The following is a 19,801-nucleotide window of genomic DNA, read 5'->3' as shown; positions in this document are numbered from 1 at the left end:
ATGTTATTGTGGAGTTCCTCATGAAGTTTGTAGAGGGGATGTACTTGCACTAAGTACGGATTTGGATGTATGAACTTGTATATATTTTATTTGATGTTTGAGTGAGTGCGTGAAGACGGCTGAAGATTTAAAGGGGAACATTGAAGCTATCCTGCAGGATTGGTCCTATATATAGATATATTCATTAATAATATCTGAAGTTTCTACCTACTTCGCTCATTTTACACTTTGTTTGTGATCTTGCAGCAAGGCTATAAAGATCTATAATAAGTGTTACTAAACTTTAACAGCAACAGCCTCATTTTTGGTCTAAACAGGTTGTTATAGAGGTTGATTTCCTGTTTATGATTCTAAAGAGCTACAATTCCTAATTTTAACACAAAAAACCATCCGGTTTACAAACGGATTATCACACTTGCACTTCAGAAGAATATGTCATATGCAGTAGATGGGGACATTTTCCATCTAAAGGGGAGGAGAGTCCACGGCTTCATTCATTACTTGTGGGAATTAAGAACATGGCTACCAGGAGGCGGCAAAGACACCCCAGCCAAAGGCTTAACTACCTCCCCCACTCCCCTCATCCCCAAATCATTCTTTGCCTTTCATCACAGGAGGTGGCAGAGAGGTGCCGGAAAATCGGAGGTCTCATGAGGGGTGCTACCCTTTGCTATGGGACAGGAGTTTAAGTAGCCCTTCAAGCTTCTCATTGAGGGCCTGGGTGAACGTTAGAGTCCGGAAATGCAGAGGGAGCTTCCCTTTGCGACACCATCCTGACTCATATTAACCGCTCATACAGCAATCGGCGTTGACAAGTTTCGCAGATTGCGTTCTTCTCTCAAGTCCATGTCAGGAGCGCAGCTACCACCTTTCACACTTAAAGGGCCGTGTTCCTGTTCCACGGCATAGATTCTGGTAAGATCGTTTAATTTTTTATATCATGATAACACAGAAGACAGGGCCACAGTGTTGCACCTTTATCTTTATAGAATCTAGGGTTAATATTCCTATATGGGGATTATTGAACAGGGGGGTATGTACATGATAAGTTTATTGTGTGATGGCTGTGTTATGTGCAAGGACACGGCTCTGGCATTTTTTGTGGAACTGACAGGTTCTCTTCCGGGAGTTTTTGCGCAGTATTTTTTGGCACGTTTTCTCCTCAGCAGGGGCAGTCCTGTGTAGACATCCTTGTGACCGGGTGGGGCCTCTTCACTTCCGGTCTGATCTGCGATGGACGAGACGAACGGTTTCTGCAGTCCGTGTCATAGGAGGTCAGCCATTGGTGGTTATAAGGGTGCCTGTCTTATCTTTTTCTAAAAGCTATGGAGGATTCTGACGCGTTAAAGGGTACTCCCTCTTTAACTCAGTCTTATACCTGTGTTTATTGTGAGGTTTTGGTAGACCAGCCTGCGCAACTGTGTTCCACATGCCTTGAAAAGGCTACGATTTCCAAACATAAGAGAAAGTCTATAACTACTGAGCCATCCACCTCTGAGGGGTCACCGTCCCTTGAGGTGCATTCCCTAATGGCGTCCCCTATCCCACATGCAGTGCCTCAGGGTCCGACTGTTACCCCTTCGAGGGAGATTGCTTGGACGCCTGATTTTGCGGATCAGCTTGAAACGGTAGTCGCTAAGGTGATCCATGTTTTGCCGTGTTCTGCTAAACACAAGCGTAGAGCTTTTCATAGGGGCCCGTCCCATGATTTGTCTCTGTCGGACGCCCCGGAGGGGTAGTACGATAACGAGGCCCATTCCGACGCATCAGAAGGGGCCCTTTTGGGGTCGGAGTCCATGTCATCTAAACCTCCGGTAGAGGAGTCCGGTTTTAGGTTTAAGCTGGAGAACTTGCGTTTCTTACTAAAGCAGGTACTGGCTACTTTAGAGGCTCCAGAACCGAAGCTTCCAGAAGAACACTCCATTCCTTATTTAGATAAGGTCTACAAGGACAGGGTGGTTTTCCAGACTTGGCGAACATTATAAAGAACGAGTGGGAGCGGTTAGGCTCTTCTTTTTCCCCCTCTTCTCATTTTAAAAAGCTTTTCCCTGTCCCGGAGGCCCAGCTGGAGTTGTGGGGACTATTCACAAGGTGGATGGGGCCATCTCCACGCTCTCTAAGCGCACAACAATTCCTTTGGAGGATAGTTCTTCGTTCATGGAGCCTATGGATAAAAAGTTGGAAAACCATGTTACGAAAGATGTTTCAACACGCAGGGTTTGTTTTTCAACCGGCAGCGAGTCATATTGGTGTGATGCCTTATTTGATATGATTGAGGGCGACCCCTCTTTCGAGGAAGTGCAGGAAAGGATTAAGGCCCTAAGGGTAGCCAATTCCTTTATTTGTGACGCTAATATGCAAATTATCCACCTGACTGCTAAAGTATCTAGCACGCAGGGCTCGTGAATAAAATCTTGCTCGGCGGACTTGACCTCTAAGACAAGGCTGCTGTCTTTGCCTTTTAAGGGCAAAATCGTGTTTGGCCCAGGTCTAGATTCTATCATATCCACAGTTACAGGAGGTAAGGGTGCCTTTCTTCCCCAGGATAAGAAGGCGAAACCTAAGGGTTCTAATTTCCGTCCCTTTCATGGGGGTAAGGCACAACACCAACAGCCCATGGCGAAAGCGGACCAACCAAAGGGGTGCCTAGAAGCCTGCCCAAGCTTGGAACAAGTCTAAGCAGAACAAGAAGCCTGCTGAGACTAAATCCACATGAAGGGGCAGCCCCCGACTGGTCTGCGGACTGAGTAGGGGGCAGATTGTCTCTATTCTTAGACTACTAGTTGCAGGATGTTCAGGACCCCTTGGTTCTGGAAGTAGTCGCCCAGGGTTACAGGATAGGGTTCAAGTTCTCTCCGCCCAGGGGCAGATTCCTTCTGTCAAACCTGTCTTCAAGGCCAGAAAAAAGAGAGGCCTTTCTGGGTTGTGTGCGGTATCTCTCCGCTCTAGGGGTTATCTTACCAGTACCCCATGCAGAAAGGGGTCTAGGGTATTACTCCATTTTGTTCATGGTCCCAAAGAAGAAGGGCACGTTCCGCCCGATTCTAGACCTCAAATGTTTAAACAAGTTCCTGTCCATTCCATCGTTCAAAATGGAAATGATCAGATTCATTCTGCCTCTAGTTCAAGAGGATGCCTACCTTCACGTTCCGACTCACAGGGACCATTTCAGGTTCCTCAGATTTGCTTTTCTGGATCAGCATTTCCAGTTCGTGACTCTCCCCTTCGGTCTGGCGACGGCCCAGATGGTCTTTACAAAGGTCCTGGGGGCCCTTCTAGCAGTAGCCAGATCCCAGGGCATCGCGGTGGCGCCCTACCTGGACGACATCTTGGTTCAGGCGCCATCATTCCATCTGGCAGAGGCCCACACCAGGGTCCTGCTGCAGTTACTTCAATCTCACGATTGGAAGGTCATCCTCGAGAAGAGTTCTCTGGTTCCCAGTACCAGGGTGGAGTTCTTGGGCAAACAACGCACAAAAATGGCGTCTACCTGTCTTGCCCTTCAGTCTAGTGAGACCATCTGTAGCTCAGTGCATGGAAATGATTGGGCTCATGGTCTCCAGCATGGACATCATTCCATTCGCCAGGTTTCATCTCAGACCTCTTCAATTGTGCATGTTGAGACAGTGGAAAGGCGATCATTCCGATCTGTCACAGTCGATATACATGGATGCGCGGACTCGGATTTCCCTCTCCTGGTGGATCCGCCCAGATCACCTGTCCATAGGGACATCCTTCCTGAGACCGTCCTGGGAGATTGTGACCACGGACGCGAGTCTGGCGGAATGGGGAGCTGTTTGGGGTGCCAGTATGGCACAGGGGAAGATGTCTCTCTTAGAGTCTCTTCTTCCAATAAATATTCTAGAGCTTCGAGCGATCTACAATACTCTAATGGTGTGACCTCATCTGGGGGACTTCAGCTTTATCAAGTTCCAGATGGACAACATTACCTTGGTTGCTTACATCAACCACCAGGGGGGCACGAGGAGATCCCTGGCAATGAGGGATGTGTCTCGGATCCTGGAGTTGGCGGAGACCCACAATTGTTCGCTCTCTGCGATCCGGGTGTGGGACAACTGGGAGGTGGATTTTCTCAGCAAGCAGACTTTTCATCCAGGGGAATGGTCTCTTCAACCCACAGTGTTTGCGGAGATCTGTCTCAGATGGGGGACGCCGGAGATCGATCTCATGGCGTCAAGGTTAAATTGCAAGCTTCTCCCTTACGGATCGAGGTCGAGGGACCCCCAGGCGGAGCTAATAGACACATTGCCGATGGGGGTTCGGTCTCGTATAAATATTTCCTCCGTTACTGCTTCTTCCTCGTGTAGTGGCTCGTATAAAGCGGGAGAGAGCATCCTCCATTCTGATTGCTACCTCGTGGCCGAGGAGGACGTGGTTTGTGGATTTGGTGGGGATGTCATCCTCTCCGCCGTGGAGATTACCCTGTCGCAGGGATCTGATGGAGCAGGCTCCTTTTCAACATCAAAATCTAGATTCTCTGAGGCTGACTGCGTGAAGATTGAACGCTTAGTCTTGGCAAAAAGGTGTTTCTCTGAGAATGTGATTGACACTCTAGTTCAGGCAAGAAAGCCGGTCACTCGTCACATCTATCATAAGGTGTGGAGGACTTACTTGTCCTGGTGTGAAATTCATTGCTACCCTAGGCACAAGGTGAGGATATCCAGGATTTTGTCTTTTTCTCCAAGAGGGTTTGGAGAAGGGTCTCGCTGCTAGTTCCCTAAAAGGCACAAGGCTTTATCTGTTCTGTTGCCTAGGAAACTTACTGATCTCCCTGACATCCAATCTTTTGTTCAGGCCCTGTCTCAAATCAGCCCTGTTTTTAGGCATGCTGCTCCCCCTTGGAGCTTAAACTTGGTACTTAAGGTCTTACAGAGCGTTACATTTGATCCTATGCATTCTCTTGACATAAAGGATCTTTCTCTTGTAAGGTGTATCCAGTCCACGGATCATCCATTACTTGTGGGATATTCTCATTCCCAACAGGAAGTTGCAAGAGGATCACCCACAGCAGAGCTGTTATATAGCTCCTCCCCCAACTGCCATATCCAGTCATTCTCTTGCAACTCTCAACAAGCATGGAGGTAGTAAGAGAGAAGTGGTGAAATATAGTTAGTTTTTTTCTTCAATCAAAAGTTTGTTATTTTTAAATGGTACCGGAGTTGTACTATTTTATCCCAGGCAGTACATAGAAGAAGAATCTGCCTGTGTTTTCTATGATCTTAGCAGGTTGTAACTAAGATCCATTGCTGTTCTCACATATGACTGAGGAGAGAGGTAACTTCAGCGGGAGAATGGCGTGCAGGTTATCCTGCTATGAGGTATGTGCAGTTATAATTTTTGCTAGAAAATGCTGCTGATACCGGATTTATGTAAGGTAAGCCTGGATACAGTGATTTAATAGCGACTGGTATCATGCTTACTTTCAGAGGTAATACTCTTAGAAATTTGCAATATAAAACGTTTGCTGGTATGTTTAAGCGTTTTTATATATGCTTTGGTGATAAAACTTTATTGGGGCCTAGTTTTTTCCACATCGCTGGCTTAAATTTGCCTAGAAACAGTTTCCTGAGGCTTTCCACTGTTGTAGCATGAGTGGGAGGGGCCTAATTTGGCGCTTTATTGCGCAGTTAAAATTACAGACTGAGACATCCAGCTTCCCTCAGGAGTCCCTGAATGCTATAGGACATCTCTAAAGGGCTCATAGGCTTTCCAAAGTCATTTATTGGGGAAGGTAGGGCCACAGCAGAGCTGTGGCAGTTTGTTGTGACTGTTAAAAACTTTTTTTGATCCGTTTTTTGAACTAAGGGGTTAATCATCCATTTGCAAGTGGGTGCAATGCTCTGTTAGCTTATTATACACACTGTAAAAATTTCGTTTGATTTACTGCCTTTTTTCACTGTTTTTCAAAATTTGTTTCTCTTAAAGGCACAGTACCGTTTTTTATATTTGCTTGTTAACTTGATTTAAAGTGTTTTCCAAGCTTGCTGGTCTCATTGCTAGTCTGTGTAAACATGTCTGACATAGAGGAAACTCCTTGTTCATTATGTTTAAAAGCCATGGTGGAACCCCCTCTTAGAATGTGTACCAAATGTACTGATTTCAGTTTAAGCAATAAAGATCATATATTGTCTTTAAAAAATTTATCACCAGAGGAATCTGACGAGGGGAAAGTTATGCCGACTAACTCTCCCCACGTGTCAGATCCTTTGACTCCCGCTCAAGGGACTCACGCTCAAATGGTGCCAAGTACATCTAGGGCGCCCATAGCGTTTACTTTACAAGACATGGCGGCAGTCATGGATAATACACTGTCAGCGGTATTAGCCAGACTACCTGAATTTAGAGGAAAGCGAGATAGCTCTGGAGTTAGACGAAATACAGAGCATACTGACGCTTAAAGAGCTATGTCTGATACTGCCTCACAATATGCAGAAGCTGAAGAAGGAGAGCTTCTTTCTGTGGGTGATGTTTCTGACTCAGGGAAGATGATGCAACCTGATTCTGATATCTCTACATTTAAATTTAAGCTTGAACACCTCTGCGTGTTGCTCAGGGAGGTTTTAGCTGCTCTGAATGACTGTGATACAATTGCAGTGCCAGAGAAATTGTGTAGACTGGATAAATACTATGCAAAACAAGAGGGAACTTTTGCTCAGTCCAAGATGGTCTGGAGACCTAACCAGACCTAGAACAAAGGTAAGCAGGCCAAAAAACCTGCTGCTGCCTCTAAGACAGCATGAAGGAACGGCCCCCTATCCGGTAACGGATCTAGTAGGGGGGCAGATTTTCGCTCTTCGCCCAGGCGTGGGCAACAGATGTCCAGGATCCCTGGGCGTTGGAAATTATATCCCAGGGATATCTTCTGGATTTCAAAGCTTCCCCCCCAAAAGGGAGATTTCACCTTTCACAATTATCTGCAAACCAGATAAAGAGAGAGGCATTTTTACACTGTGTACAAGACCTCCTAGTTATGGGAGTGATCCATCCAGTTCCAAAGGAGGAACAGGGACAGGGATTTTACTCAAATCTGTGGGAACCTTCAGACCAATTTTGGATCTAAAGATCTTAAACAAATTCCTCAGAGTTCCATCATTCAAGATGGAGACTATTCGTACCATCCTACCTATGATCCAGGAGAGTCAATATATGACTACAGTGGATTTAAAGGATGCTTATCTTCACATTCCGATTCACAAAGACCATCATCGGTTTCTCAGGTTTGCCTTTCTAGACAGGCATTACCAGTTTGTAGCTCTTCCCTTTGGGTTAGCTACAGCCCCAAGAATTTTTACGAAGGTTCTGGGGTCGCTTCTGGCGGTCCTAAGGCCGCGGGGCATAGCAGTGGCCCATTATTTAGACGACATCCTGATTCAGGCGTCAAACTTCCAAATTGCCAAGTCTCATACGGACATAGTGTTGGCATTTCTGAGGTCGCATGGGTGGAAAGTGAACAATGAAAAGAGTTCTCTATCACCCCTCACAAGAGTTTACTTCCTAGGGACTCTGATAGATTCTGTAGAAATGAAAATTTACCTGACGGAGTCCAGGTTATCAAAACTTCTAAATTCCTGCCATGTTCTTCATTCCATTCCTCGCCTTTCGGTGGCTCAGTGCATGGAAGTAATCAGCTTAATGGTAGCGGCAATGGATATAGTACCGTTTGCACGCCTACATCTCAGACCGCTGCAACTCTGCATGCTCAGTCAGTGGAATGGGGATTACACAGATTTGTCCCCTCTACTAAATCTGGATCAAGAAACCAGGGATTCTCTTCTCTGGTGGCTATCTTGGGTCCATCTGTCCAAAGGTATGACCTTTCACAGGCCAGATTGGACAATTGTAACGACAGATGCCAGCCTTCTAGGTTGGGGTGCAGTCTGGAACTCCCTGAAGGCTCAGGGATCGTGGATGCAGGAGGAGACACTCCTTCCAATTAATATTCTGGAACTGAGAGCGATATTCAATGCTCTTCAGGCTTGGCCTCAGTTAGCAACTCTGAGGTTCATCAGATTTCAGTCGGACAACATCACGACTGTGGCTTACATCACCCATCAAGGGGGAACAAGGAGTTCCCTAGCGATGTTAGAAGTCTCAAAGATAATTCGCTGGGCAGAGACTCACTCTTGCCACCTATCAGCTATCCATATCCCAGGTGTAAAGAACTGGGAGGCGGATTTTCTAAGTCGTCAGATTTTTCATCCGGGGGAGTGGGAACTCCATCCGGAGGTGTTTGCACAATTGATTCATTGTTGGGGCAAACCAGAACTGGATCTCATGGCGTCTCGCCAGAACGCCAAGCTTCCTTGTTACGGATCCAGGTCCAGGGATCCCAAGGCGACGCTGATAGATGCTCTAGCAGCGCCTTGGTCTTTCAACCTGGCTTATGTGTTTCCACCGTTTCCTCTGCTCCCTCGTCTGATTGCCAAGATCAAGCAGGAGAGCATCGGTGATCTTGATAGCGCCTGTGTGGCCACGCAGGACCTGGTATGCAGATCTGGTGGACATGTCATCCTTTCCACCTTGGACTCTGCCGTTAAGACAGGACCTTCTACTGCAAGGTCCTTTCAATCATCCAAATCTAATTTCTCTGAGACTGACTGCCTGGAGATTGAACGCTTGATTTTATCAAAGCGTGGTTTCTCCGAGTCAGTCATTGATACCTTAATACAGGCATGAAAGCCTGTCACCAGGAAAATCTACCATAAGATATGGCGTAAATATCTTTATTGGTGTGAATCCAAGGGTTACTCATGGAGTAAGGTCAGGATTCCCAGGATATTATCCTTTCTCCAAGAAGCTTTGGAAAAAGGATTGTCAGCTAGTTCTTTAAAGGGACAGATTTCTGCCCTGTCTATTCTTTTGCACAAGCGTCTGGCAGATGTTCCAGACGTTCAGGCATTTTGTCAGGCTTTAGTTAGAATCAAGCCTGTGTTTAAACCTGTTGCTCCACCATGGAGCTTAAATCTGGTTCTTAAAGTTCTTCAAGGAGTTCCATTTGAACCTCTTCATTACATAGATATCAAACTTTTATCTTGGAAAGTTCTTTTTTTGGTAGCTATTTCCTCAGCTCGTAGAGTCTCCGAGTTATCTGCTTTACAATGTGATTCTCCTTATCTGATCTTCCATGCGGATAAGGTAGTCCTGCGTACCAAACCTGGGTTTTTACCTAAGGTGGTATCTAATAAGAATATCAATAAGAGATTGTTGTTCCATCTTTGTGTCCTAATCCTTCTTCAAAGAAGGTACGTCTATTACACAATCTGGACGTGGTTCGTGCTTTAAAGTTTTACTTACAAGCTACTAAAGATTTTCGTCAAATATCTGCTTTGTTTGTTGTCTACTCTGGACAGAGGAGAGGTCAAAAGGCTTCGGCAACCTCTCTTTCTTTTTGGCTAAGAAGTATAATCCGCTTAGCTTATGAGACTGCTGGCCAGCAGCCTCCTGAAAGGATTACAGCTCATTCTACTAGAGCTGTGGCTTCCACATGGGCCTTTAAAAATGAGGCTTCTGTTGAACAGATTTGCAAGGCGGCGACTTGGTCTTCGCTTCATACTTTTTCAAAATTCTACAAATTTGATACTTTTGCTTCTTCAGAGGCTATTTTTGGGAGAAAGGTTTTACAGGCAGTGGTACCTTCCGTTTAAGTACCTGCCTTGTCCCTCCCTTCATCCGTGTACTTTAGCTTTGGTATTGGTATCCCACAAGTAATGGATGATCCGTGGACTGGATACACCTTACAAGAGAAAACATAATGTATGCTTACCTGATAAATTTATTTCTCTTGTGGTGTATCCAGTCCACGGCCCGCCCTGTTATTTTAAGGCAGGTAATTTTTTAATTTAAACTACAGTCATCACTGCACCCTATGGTTTCTCCTTTCTCTGCTTGTTTTCGGTCGAATGACTGGATATGGCAGTTGGGGAGGAGCTATATAACAGCTCTGCTGTGGGTGATCCTCTTGCAACTTCCTGTTGGGAATGAGAATATCCCACAAGTAATGGATGATCCGTGGACTGGATACACCACAAGAGAAATACATTTATCAGGTAAGCTTAAATTATGTTTTCATGGAAGGTTCTCTTTCTCTTGGCCATTGCATCGACACACAGAGTCTCTGAGCTGACGGCCTTGTAATGTGAACCCCCTTATCTGGTGTTTCATGCGGATAAGGCTGTTCTTCGCACGGGTTTGGGGTTTCTCCCCAAGGTGGTGTCTAACCGTAAAATCAATCAGGCGATAGTTGTTCCTTCTTTATGTCCTAGCCCTTCTTCTCCTACGGAGAGGTTACTTCATAACCTGGATGTGGTTTGTGCTTTGAAATTCTATCTTCAGGCTACAAAGGATTTCAGACAATCTAAATCACTTTTTATCGTATATTCAGGGAAGCACAGGGGTCAGAGGGCTTCTGCTACTTCTTTGTCCTTTTGGCTGAGGCGCTTGATCTGCTTGGCCTGTGAGACAGCGGGACATAAGCCTCCTCAGAGGATCACGGCTCATAAAAACTAGAGCGGTGGCTTCGTCTTGGGCCTTCAAAAATGAGGCTATTATGGAGCAGATTTGCAATGCGGCTACCTGGTACTCTTTGCATACTTTCACTAAGTTTTACAACTTTTACTCTTTTGCTTCTGCGTAAGCTGTTTTTGGGGGAGAGGTTCTACATGCTGCGGTGCCCTCAGATTGAGGGTCTGCCTTTTACCCTCCTGGTTTCATTCAGTGTCCTCTAAAAGCTTGGGTATATGTTCCTACAAGTAATGAATGAAGCCGTGGACTCTCCTCCCCTTTAGATGGAAAACATAAATTATGCTTACCTGATAATTTTATTTCTATTGAGGGGAGGAGAGTCCACGGCCCCCGCCCGTTTCTCCAATGGGCGGACCTAAATTTAATATATTCTTCTGGCACCATTTATACCCTGATATTTCTCCTACTGTTTCTTGTTCCTTTGTCAGAATTACTGGGGGATGACGGGAGTGGGGGAGTTATTTAAGCTTTTTGCTGGGGTGTCTGCCTCCTCCTGGTGGCCAGGTTTTTAATTCCCACAAGAAATTAATGAAGCTGTGGATTCTCCTCCCCACGATTAAAATAAAATTATCAGGTAAGCATAATTTATGTTTTTAAAATCCTTTATACAGGATTTTCTTTGGCAGTGGGCAGGCATATTATGTATGCTGAGACTAGGGGTTAATTTTCCCTTTATTGGGACGTTTTTCCTTTTGCTTGCTTAGCTAGAACAGGCTAACTGACAGACTGCTTGAGTTTGAAACCAGCTGCAGCTACAGCTACTTATGTTGTAGGCAGAGGGAAACGCATGCATTTTACTTGCTGCCTAGTTTCTTCTCTCTGCCGGTCATGTGACTTCTCTGCTGTCGGATATTCACGGAGCGGAGTGGCGTCATTGAATTTCAGTCTCCTTAGTGCCGATCTACTATACAATAATTTTAGAGACGTCTGGCAGCCAAATTGTGGTATTAAAAATTCTTAAAGTGACGGGGGGCAGAGCCGGCCGTCGGAGAACATGGCCGCAATAGCTTAAAGCTCCGTGAAGGATCTTTCTGGTGGGCGCTAAAAACAACTTAAAAGAGCGAAAACACGGATGTAAACACTGGCTATATGTGAATTAAACACCCGGTGAGCAAGCGAAGGAGACAAATCAAGGCAACAGCACCGTTTCTAATATCTCCAGTCCCGAGGTAACTCTCAACCGCGGCAAGTATCAGAGTGCAACCCGAGGCCAGGCCTATGCTACAGAGCTGCTCCGGAGACGATTTTGAAATTTATAACAGCGGACACATAGACCGGCTCGGAAGTATTCAGCAATTAAATTGCGTGAGGTGAGACAGTTATTAAGAGACTAACCTTAATCTGAAAAAGGAGTGGAGAGGCTGTTAATAACCCTTTCTAACCACTGTTGAACACCATATATTATTAATTGATAGTAACGGCCACTGCACATAAAACTGACTTGGCTACATTACTGAACCTGCTAGTCTTACGCAGTGATTAATATACATAGACTGATTGAAATACCACAAGGCCCTACGAAAATAACACTAACTGCGTCACAGCATTCAGTCAGGATATCAGAGGAGGAAGCCACCTGCAAACTGCAACTCTCACCATGACAAGTAAGCGCCCGCAGCGCGTGGATAAACACCCTAAAGGGCCAAACATAAATGGGGGAAAGCTAAACAATTTCTTTAAACCCTGTGAAACAGCTTCCTCTGAAGACCTTGACCCCTCTATGCTGACCAATATAGGAGACAAAGACAGCCCATTACTGAACATGGGAGGCAATGATAATAATTGCACTATAACAAGGGCTGATCTGAAGGCTCTTCCCTCTAAGGAGGATTTTTCTTCGTTCATGAATCAAGTAAGCAGGGTTATAAAAGAAGGCCTGGCAGACATTAAAAAAGATGTGGCAGATTTGGGGAACAGGGTTATGCAAATAGAGGAGCAGGTGGAGGAAAACACACAATCAGCCATGTCCATGACCACAGAGATACAATACCAAAATTCGACCATTATACAGCTGCAAGAACAGGTGGAGGACCTAGACAATAGAGGTCGCCGCCAAAACCTACGAATTCGTGGGGTTCCAGAGGAGATTCAAGCTGCCCAGATCCCATCATATCTTCAAAACCTATTCAAATTCCTACTACGAATGGAAGGAGATGAGAGAGTCAGCCTGGATAGAGCGCATAGGGCATTAAGACCTAAGCCAGCAGCAACAGCACCTCCCAGAGATATCGTACTTAGGTGCCACAAGTACACAGATAAAGAAAGGATAATACAGGCGGCCAGAAAGCAAACACCAATAACCTTTGGAGAAGACTCACTTCAGATCTTTGCAGACCTCAGCCCTATTACTTTGGCGAAAAGAAAAGAAGCGAGGTACTTAACATTGCACCTGAGAGACTTAAACATACCCTATAGATGGGGATTTCCCTTTTCAATCAGAGTCAACAAAGGTGACAAGACCTACATTTACAAAGACGCAGAGGATTTGGAGCCTTTTTGCGCTCAATTGAACATTCCCCAGCCTGCTCTACCAAAGCTCACTGATGACAGAAATGATCGCCATTTACAAAAAACATCAGTCCCTAAGCCTCAAAGACAAGATTGGTCTCTGGTGGCAAAGAAGAGACGGAAACCATCTTCCCCTCAAGCAGATACACCGGGTCATTCACAGGACTCTTCCTGAACTTTAGCATTAATCACCAGTGTGAAAGAATAAGTATTATCTCTTGCTCAAAAATTTAGAATGCTGAATTGATAACCCTAATTAGTTGTTATTTCACAAATGTTATGCTTATTATTCAAATAGCCCACCTAGAAAGATAGGCATCTCTAAGTGCCTACTAACCCCCCCCCACTTTTTCACGGAATTGGATATGGATGTAACGATCTCCCGGGTCACCATACTGGCCAGGCGGTTGTTCCATAGACTAATTCCCTTGGTTAAGGATTTGTTTAGTTTATTGTGTTTTCATTCTATTTACTGTTGTGCATGTTCTAACTTTGTGCTCACATTTTCTAGTGTACCAACTGCTGACAATATGTGCCTTTTGTTTATCTCATCAAGCATCTTCTTTTTCTATGTAACCCTTTGTGTTCGGGAGGGGACCTCCGGGGCAACTCAGGTAAGCTCAAAAAACCACTACAGTTCACACATTAGACACCAGGAGAATGGCTGATCCTCTGATTAATATTGTTACCCAAAACGTTAAGGGATTAAACTCTCCCACAAAACGTTCCATAGCCATGAAAGCCTTAGCGAAACATAAAGATTCCATAATACTATTGCAGGAGACCCATTTTGTTAATGGGGAGGAACCCAAATTTAAATCAAAAGAGTTCCCAACGGGGTATTTTAACTCTCATAATGCTAAAAAGAACGGGGTGGGAATCCTGTTTCATAGGAGTATACACTTTCAACTACTAAATAAATTAACTGACGCTGAGGGTAGAATCCTTCTGTTAGTGGGGCTCTTATACAACAAACCAATCACAATAGTAAATGTCTACGCCCCCAATAGCAGACGGCAAAAATTTTACAAACACCTTCTAGACTTAATTTTAGAACACAAGAAAGGTCTTCTGATACTGGGAGGAGATATGAATGTGACAATAGACTCCACACTGGACACCTCTAAAGGTTCACCCCTCTCTGAAACGAGACCCCCGAACGCAGTCCTTAAATGCTTAGAGGTCCTAGGATTATTAGATACCTGGCGCATCTTACACCCTACTCAGAGGAACTACACGTTCTACTCCCACCCATGGACGGTATACACTCGTATAGACCACCTCTATTTAGACAGGGCATACATATCACAACTTAGGGAAGCAGACATAACACCCACGGTTTGGTCAGACCACTCAGCGGTTTCCATGCAACTGGTCTGGCCAAACAAACCGAATACACAATTCCTGTGGAGACTAGATAATTCCCTAATCCACTACCCAACCTCAGAGAAACACATTCACCAAGCGTTGACGGAATATTTCCAAGTTAACCAGACACCAGGGATGGCTCCAGAATGCTTGTGGGAGGCACACAAAGCTGTGATCAGGGGGGAATGTATTAAACTGTCAACTCACAGAAGGAGGTTGTACAATTCTGAAATAAATAGATTAACTTCTCAAATATACCGCTTAGAACTACAACATAAAAATAACCCTAAGGGTCATACAGAATATACTAACCTAATGAAGAGTAGACAAGAACTAAATGCCATTTTAACGAAAGAATCCCAGAGGAAAGCCCTCTCACTTAGAAAGACGTACTTTTATGAGAGCAACAGGTCAGGTCCTTTCTTAGCAAAATTACTAAAGGCCCAAACAAGAGCCTCCCAAATAGATAAACTCCACACCCCGGACAACAGACCTATATACGACAGCAAAGAAATAGCTAACCTCTTTGGGGACTATTATGCTAAGCTCTACAACTTAGAATCAGACACCTCTCCAGAACATCAGAATAGAATGAGAGAGTACATCGAGCAGGCTAATCTCCCTAAACTGTCCCAATCACAAATTGATAAATTGGATAGCCCCATATCAAAACAAGAAATACTAAAAACAATAAAAGAGCTCCCCACAGGTAAAAGCCCAGGACCGGACGGTTTTACAAACATCTATTACAAGAAGTTCAGGCACATTCTAGCTCCCCATCTTCTTTCTCTTTTTCACTCACTGGATGAGACAAACAGTCTGCCCACTAATTCTTTATTAGCGCATATAACAGTAATACCCAAACCAGGTAAACCTACAACAGAACCAAGCAATTATCGCCCAATATCACTCCTAAACACAGATGTAAAGATATGGGGGAAGATACTATCAAATAGACTTAATGAAATTATACAAGACATAATTCATACAGACCAAGTAGGATTTGTCCCTAGGAGAGAGGCAAGGGACAACACCATTAGAGTGTTGTCATTAATGAATTATGCCAAACAAAATAACATACCAGCGGTCCTATTAGCTATGGATGCCGAAAAGGCGTTCGATCGCATAAATTGGGGATTTCTAAAAGAAACGCTTTTAACGATCGGCTTTGGTCCTGCAATAATATCGCGAATATTCAGTCTCTACACCTACCCTTCTGCCCAGATCAAGGTGAATGGAGTACTATCAAACACGTTTAAAATCAGAAATGGGACACGACAGGGCTGCCCGCTTTCTCCCACCCTATTCATATTAATGATGGAAGTGTTTGCAGCCAGAGTTAGAGCAGACCCAAACATCCAGGGAATAACAATAGGCCCACATGATTTTAAAATCGCCTTATACGCGGACAACGTCCTTTTTACAATGACTTCCCCCTCACACTCGATCCCTGCCACTTTGTCGGAAATCGATGAATTTGGTCGCTACTCAAACTTTAAGATAAACTTACAGAAATCAGAAATTCTTAACATTTCTCTTCCCCAAGTAACATTTAGGAATCTATCGTCCATCTGCCCTCTACAGTTCCAATTTAAAACGTTGAAATACCTGGGTATTCAGCTATCACCGGACAAAAAAGTCTTATTTGAGAATAATTATGCCCCCTTACTACATAGCGTTTCGCGTGACCTACAACAATGGGCGACCAAACCCATCTCTTGGTGGGGGAGGATTCAGTGCATAAAAATGACCACTCTCCCAAGAATATTGTATGTTATGCAGACACTTCCCATGCCCCTCCCAAAATGGTATCAGGCTAGACTACAAAAACACATTAACACTTTCATATGGGGAACAAGCAAACCCAGGATCAACAAAGAAACAATGTACAGAACCCTGGCCAATGGAGGCCTGGGCGTCCCTTGTGTCTCAATATATTTGGAAGCGGTCACATTACAGAGGGTATTAGATTGGCATGGAGCGAGGGACTCAAAGGCTTGGGTAGCAATAGACTCGCATACACTGAAGGTCCCCAGGGTGGGTACTCTATGCTGGATACCGAAACATCTAAGGCCCCCACAATGTATGAATCTAGACAGATGTTTGACTCTTGGGACAAAATAACTGCCACAAAACCACATATCACAGGGATTAGATCACCCCTGTTCCCTATTCCTATCAATGCAGAATTAATAGGGGGTTTAGATAGCGGACAACAACGTCTGACGGAATGGGGCTTTACAACACCACTAAGAGACTTCACACTGAATCGGAAACTTAAACCCAGGGAAGACATTAGAAACATTGCAAACGGTAACTATGCGAGGTGGCTTAAATACCATCAGTTAGCTCACTTCATACACACTTCCCCTCACAGAGCTGACTACCTGAGAGATCTGACAGCCTTTGAGCAACTGTGCCTCAGAGAAGAGACAACACCACACTCTTTATCACTTTCCAGAAAACTGTTACAGACGCCGCAAACCACACAACTTCCCACATATACCACAAAATGGCATCATGACATGGACATAGAACTAGGAACAGAGGAATGGCTAAAGATATTTAAAAACACCAAAAAATCTTCCACATCCCCACAAATAATAGAGCTCAATACTAAAGTCATGATGCGATGGTATCTAACTCCAGCGAGGTTACATTCGATTTACCCAGGTGCGAATGATGGGTGTTGGAGAGGATGTGGGCGGAGAGGGAGTTATATACACATGTGGTGGGAATGCGACAGAGTTCGGCCATTGTGGGAGGGTATAGAGACGCATTTCAGAAGAATACTGACAGATAGTTTCAGATTGACACATAACATAGCTTTACTTAATGTTAAACCAAACATCACATGTACACTGAGACTTACATTATTGCAAATGGGACTAAATGGTGCTAAGGCCCTGATTGCACACAAATGGAAATCTCCAGACATTCCCTCTATCCCAACATGGAGGATGAAAGTGTCTAGTCTCCTGTCCTTAGAGGAATATGGCTATGTAAAAAGACATAAATTAAACACTTTAGCTGACATACGCTTCATCTGGGAGGAATCATTATCACCATCACAGAGAAGATTAATAGGATAGTTGAGGCTCCGGAGGTCCTCGCCTATATTTCCTATCACCCCATTCCTTACTTTATCTAATGTTATATGAATCAGTTGTTATCTGAAGAAACTTTTAATCTATAAGACCTACACTTGCCTATGGGTACTCTACTTAGAGAAATTGGTGTGATATTGGATTCAGAGACAATTTATTTTGCACTAGTGAGCACATGAAAAGCTGTGAAAATGTTGAATATTATTTTGTTTTATTTGACTTTGTTTGAAGACTTGTTCAATATCATCATCTGTACTAAATATCAATTTACAGACTTTGAAGTAATGTTCGTAGAAACTTTATCTTGGCTTATTGTCTGTATTGTTGTATGTTTTCCAATAAACAGATGTTATAAAAAAAAAAAAATTCTTAAAGTGACAGTGTTTTTAAAAAATTTCTACAATTTGGGGATTTTTTTATTTAGTATTATGGACATGGACCAAGACTTTGTGTTTTTTGACAAATGCTTGTTATGCCTAGAGGCGCAAATTGTTTTGCCTATGCAATTCTGTGCTGCATGTTTAGCTAGAACAATTACATTTAAAGATAAATTGTTCCTCTCTGAGACCAATGTCTCTTTGGGATGATGCTGTTCAGGCACTGCCACAGCTTTCTCCTCAAACGTCCCAAGCCTCTATGGTGTCACATACAGTGCCCTGCAGTTCCTCTCAGCCTCCTGGAGGAGTTTATTTGGCTGCAGATTTTACTGCACAGGTATTTTCTGTGGCATTATCTGCTTTTCCTATGCTGGGAAAACGCAAGAGGAAAATTAGACATTCAGATAGTAAGGTTTCTGTTCCACCTACTGCTACACAGGTTGCTCACATACTTCTTATGAGGAGGATACGCCGGTAGCCTCTGAGGTTGAAATCTCAGACTCGGACAGTATTTCCTTCATCTGATAATGAAGAAGTAAACTTCAGATTTAAGCTTGAACACCTTTGTGTACTGTTAAAGGAGGTATTGGCTACTTTGGACGACTCTGATACTTCTTTCTGTCGTTGTCAACCCTATGAAGTCTAGTAAACTTAATAAATACTATGCTGTTCCTTCCTCTGTGGAAGGATTATTTCACAGGAATGGGAGAAGCCAGGGATTCCTTTCTCCCAATCTCCCGTATTTAAAAAGATGTTTCCTGTTGCTGACTCCTTTAAAGATTCTTGGCGCACAGTGCCTAAAGTAGAAGAGGCTATTTCTACTCTGGCTAAGAGAACTATGATCCCTATAGAGGATAGCTGCTCCTTTAAGGATCCCATGGACAAAAAGCTGGAAGCTTATTTGAAGATGTATGTTCATCAAGGTCTTCAATGGCAATCTGCAGTTTGTATTGCAATAGTAGCAAGTGTGACATCTTATTGGTGTGACGCCTTGTCTGAATCAATTTTAGTAGAAAGACTGTTGGAGGAGATACAAGATAGGATTAAAGGGACAGTCAACACCAGAATTTTTGTTGTTTTAAAAGATAGATAATCCCTTTATTACCCACTCCCTAGTTTTGCATAACCAACACAGTTATATTAATATACTTTTTACCTCTGTGATTAACTTGTATCTAAGCGTCATCTAAGCCCCCTGATAACATGACATTTTATTTATTATCTATTGACTTTCATTTTAGCCAATAGGTGCAGTGTCTGCCACAATCCACGGGCGTGATCACAATGTTATCTATATGGTTTACATGAACTAGCTCTCACCTGTTGGGAAAAGCAAATAAAAAAAGCATGTGATGAGAGGAGGCCTTTAAGGGTTTAGAAATTATCATATGAGCCTTCCTAGGTTTAGCTTTCAACTAAGAATACCAAGAGAACAAAGCAAAATTGGTAATAAAAGTAAATTGGAAAGTAGTGATGCACCAAAATGGAAATTCTGGACCAAAACCGAACCCGAAAATCCGGGATGCACTTGGCTGAAAACCGATACCGAAAATGTCTTTTTTTTTTTTTTTTTTTTTTTGCATAATTAGACTATTTAATTAATGAATCTGAATTGAAAATCTTCATGCCAGTAAAAAAGCCCAAACTTTTATTGAAAGTAACACACTAAAATTGGACAAAAATATCAAAACAATAATATGCTACACAATAATTTTACCAAGAAAAAAAAAAACAGGCAAAAAATGCCATTTTCGGTCAAAATATTTCTGCAACCAAAGTTTCGGTGCATCCCTACTTAAAAACAATATTAAATATCAATATACTGTATTATTCTTTATTTAGTTCTAGGTAACAGAATCAGATTTAACAGGTTTTTATTTTTTTACCATTTATCAAAAT

The sequence above is a fragment of the Bombina bombina genome, chromosome 3 (assembly GCF_027579735.1).
Source record: "Bombina bombina isolate aBomBom1 chromosome 3, aBomBom1.pri, whole genome shotgun sequence".
Lineage (NCBI taxonomy): Eukaryota > Metazoa > Chordata > Amphibia > Anura > Bombinatoridae > Bombina > Bombina bombina.
The sequence above is the reverse complement of the archived record's forward strand: the minus strand, read 5'-3'. Positions refer to the sequence as shown.